A 4,798-nucleotide genomic window follows, 5' to 3' on the forward strand; every position below is an offset into this window, starting at 1 on the left:
CATTTAATAATTTCATATATTGGTATTCTATTCAAACAGCAAGCAAAGCAAAATAAAAGGACATCTAAGAATAGCAAACATCATGTGAAGAAGCAAAAACTTAGGATCAACCGATACTAACCGATAATTGTTGAAGAAGAAAGGTGGGATGCCAACCGGGGCATCCCCAAGCTTAGATGCTTGAGACTTCTTGAAATATTATCTTGGGGTGCCTTGGGCATCCCCAATATTTGGCTTTTGTGTCTCCTTAATTCCTCTCATATCACGGTCTCCCTAAATCTCAAAAGCTTCATCCACACAAAACTCAACAAGGACTCGTGAGATAAGTTAGTATAAACCATTGCAAAACCTTATCATACTCTACAGTATAAAATCACTAAAATTATTATTCAACATTGCATACTAAATTCGTCTGCATATTTAATAGTCCTATCCTCAAATAGAATCATTAAAGAAGCAAAATATGCAAACAATGCAAACATAACAGCAATCTGCCTAAACAGGATAGTCTGTAAAGAATGCTGCAACATCCATACTTACCTAGCTCCAAAAATTATGAAAGAAAATTCCCAGTGTAGTAAATTTATCAGAGCTTAATATGAAAAAGGTTTCAACATTTTATAACATTCTGACTTTTCTAGGGAATTATTGCAACAGCGGTAAACTTTCTGTTTTCAAACAGCAACATGTATACTTGTAACATAGGCATAGTAAAGGCTACCAATGACACTTTTATTGAAATAAAAGATGCAAAACATTGTTATAAATAACAGAAATAAAATCCTAACAAAATAAATTGATGCTCCAAGCAAAACACATATCATGTGGCGAATAAAAATATAGCTCCAAGTAAAGTTACCGATGAACGAAGACGAAAGAGGGGATGCCTTCCAGGGCATCCCCAAGCTTAGGCTCTTGGCTATCATTGAATATTACCTTGGGGTGCCTTGGGCATCCCCAATCTTAGGCTCTTTCCACTCCTTGTTCCATAGTCCATCGAATCCTTACCCAAATCTTGAAAACTTCACAACACAAAACTTAACAAAAAACTCGTAAGCTCCGTTAGTACAAGAAAATAAAAGACCACTTCAAGTTACTGTAATGAACTCATTCTTTATTTATATTGGTGTTAAACTTACTTCATTCCAACTTCTCTATGGTTTATAAACTATTTTACTAGCCATAGATTCATCAAAATAAGTAAACAACACATGAAAAACAGAATCTGTCAAAAACAGAACAGTCTGTAGTAATATGGATCAAACGTATACTTCTGGAACTCATAAAATTTTCAAATAAATTTCTGCACCTGAGTAATTTATCTATTAATCATCTTCAAAAAGAATTAACTAAATATCACTCTCCAAATAAAAATGGCAGCAGTTCTCGTGAGCGCTAAAGTTTCTGTTTTTTACAGCATGATCAACAAGACTTTCCCCAAGTCTTCCCAAAGGTTCTACTTGGCACAAACACTAATTAAACACATAAAACCACATCTAAACAGAGGCTAGATGGATTATTTATTACTATACAGGAACAAAAAGCAAGGAACACAAATAAAATGGGGTTGCCTCCCAACAAGCGCTATCGTTTAACGCCCCTAGCTAGGCATGATGATTTCAATGATGCTCACATAAAAGATAAGGATTGAAACATAAAGAGAGCATCATGAAGAATATGACTAGCACATTTAAATTTAACCCACTTCCTATGCATAGGGATTTTGTTATCAAACAATTTATGGGAACAAGAATCAACTTGCATAGGAAGGTAAAACAAGCATAACTTCGAAACTTTAAGCACATAGAGAGGAAACTTGATATTATTGCAATTCCTACAAGCATATATTCCTCCCTCATAATAATTTTCAGTAGCATCATGAATGAATTCAACAATATAACCATCACCTAAAGCATTCTTTTCATGATCTACAAGCATAGAAAATTTACAACTCTCCACATAAGCAAAATTCTTCTCATAATAATAGTGGGAGCAAACTCAACAAAATAATTATCATGTGAGGCATAATCCAATTGAAAACTAAAATCATGACGACAAGTTTCATGGATATCATTATTCTTTATAGCATACAAGTCATCACAATAATCATCATAGATAGCAACTTTGTTCTCATAATCAATTGGAACCTCTTCCGAAATAGTGGATTCATCACAAAATAAAGTCATGACCTCTCCAAATCCACTTCCATCTATATAATCATCATAAATAGGAGGCATGCTATCATCATAATAAATTTGCTCATCAAAACATGGGGGACAAAAATATCATCTTCATCAAACATAGCTTCCCCAAGCTTGTGGCTTTGCATATCATTAGCATCATAGATATTCAAGGAATTCATACTAACAACATTGCAATCATGCTCATCATTCAAAGATTTAGTGACAAACATTTTATAGATTTCTTCTTCTAGCACTTGAGCACAATTATCCTTTCCATCATACTCACGAAAGATATTAAAAAGGTGAAGCGTATGAGACAAACTCAATTCCATTTTTTATAGTTTTCTTTTATAAACTAAACTAGTGATAAAACAAGAAACTAAAAGACTCGATTGCAAGATATAAAGATATACCTTCAAGCGCTAACCTCCCCGGCAACGGCGCCGGAAAAGATCTTGTTGTCTACTACACAACCTTCTTCTTGTAGACGTTGTTGGGCCTCCAAGTGCAGACGTTTGTAGGACAATAGCAAATTTCCCTCAAGTGGATGACCTAAGGTTTATCAATCCGTAGGAGGCGTAGGATGAAGATGGTCTCTCTCAAGCAACCCTGCAACCAAATAACAAAGAGTCTCTTGTGTCCCCAACACACCCAATACAATGGTAAATTGTATAGGTGCACTAGTTCAGCGAAGAGATAGTGAAACAAGTGGTATATGGATAGTAGATAAAGGTATTTGTAATCTGAAATAATAAAAACAGAAAGGTAGCAAGTGATAAAAGTGAGTGTAAACGGTATTGCAATGATAGTAAACAAGGCCTAGGGTTCATACTTTCACTAGCGTAAGTTCCCTCAACAATACTAACATAATTGTATCACATAACTATCGCTCAACATGCAACAAAGAGTCACTCCAAAGTCACTAATATCGGAGAACGAACAAAGAGATTATGGTAGGGAACGAAACCACCTCAAAGTTATTCTTTCCAATCAATCCGTTGGGCTATTCCTATAAGTGTCACAAACAGCCCTAGAGTTCGTACTAGAATAACACCTTAAGACACAAATCAACCAAAACCCTAATGTCACCTAGATACTCCAATGTCACTTCAAGTATCCGTGGGTATGATTATACGATATGCATCACACAATCTCAGATTCATCTATTCAACCAACACAAAGGACCTCAAAGAGTGCCCCAAAGTTCTACCGGAGAATCACGACGAAAACGTGTGCCAACCCCTATGCATAGGTTCATGAACCCGCAAGTTGGTCACCAAAACATACATCAAGTGGCACACGGTATCCCATTGTCACCACAGATATCCACGGCAAGACATACATCAAGTGTTCTCAAGTCTTTAAAGACTCAATCCGATAAGATAACTCCAAAGGGGAAACTCAATTCATTACAAGAGAGAAGAGGGGGAGGAGAAACATAAGATCCAACTATAATAGCAAAGCTCGCGATACATCAAGATTGTGCCAAATCAAGAACACGAGAGAGAGAGAGAGATCAAACACATAGCTACTGGTACATACCCTCAGCCCCGAGGGAGAACTACTCCCTCCTCATCATGGAGAGCACCGGGATGATGAAGATGGCCACCGGGGAAGGATTGCCCCCTCTGGCAGGGTGCCGGAATGGGTCTAGATTGGTTTTTCGTGGCTACGGAGGCTTCTGGCGGCGGAACTCCCGATCTATTATGCTCACGGATGTTTTTAGGGTATATGGAGATATATAGGCGGAAGAAGTACGTCAGGGGGCCACGAGGGGCCCACGAGGGTGGAGGGCGCACTACTAGGAAAAGGGCTACTAATGGCGCACCAGTTTTGCCTACTAATGGCGCATCACTGGTGCACCATTAGTATCACACCACTAGTATTTCTTACTAATGGCGCACCACTGGTGCGCCATTAATATAGGCCACGGTGCGCCATTAGTATAGGCCACTGGTGCGCCATTAATATAGGCTTTGGACCTTCAATCATGTCTAGATCCAGCCTTCAAAGCCGGTGGATGCCTTCCTCCGTCACGGAGGAGGATGTCAAGAAGTTGAGGGAGGCCAGATATCTGACCGCTGAAATTTCGCATAGGCTGCCCGCCCAAGGGCAGGTCGTCCCTACACCCGAACCCAACGAGAGCGTTGTGTTCGTCTCCCACTTCCTTCGAGGACTAGGCCTCGCTCTACATCCCTTTGTTACGGGTCTCATGTTCTATTATGGCCTGGATTTTCACGATCTGGCCCCGAATTCCCTTCTTCACATCTCGTCATTTATTGTCGTTTGTGATGCCTTACTCCGCATTACCCCTCACTTCGGCCTGTGGCTCAAGACCTTCAATGTGAAGCCGAAGATGCTCAAGGGGCAGTACGCAGCGTGCGAAGGTGCTCGAATAAGCAAAACTGCTGACGATCCATGGCCAAAGGGTTCCTTCTAGAAGTGTCCGGATTGTGGCAACGGGAGTGGTTTTACGTCACAACTCCCCGAAGTGCCAATTGGGTAGCTGCCCCCACCTTTCACTCGGGCCCTCCACCACAACTGATGTCATGGATCAGCAGGGGGCTGAGCTGGGGTCCAGCGAAGGACGTGCCAATACTGCAGAGCCGTATCCA

Source organism: Triticum dicoccoides, chromosome 7A, assembly GCF_002162155.2.
Source record: "Triticum dicoccoides isolate Atlit2015 ecotype Zavitan chromosome 7A, WEW_v2.0, whole genome shotgun sequence".
In the NCBI taxonomy this organism is placed as follows: Eukaryota; Viridiplantae; Streptophyta; class Magnoliopsida; order Poales; family Poaceae; genus Triticum; species Triticum dicoccoides.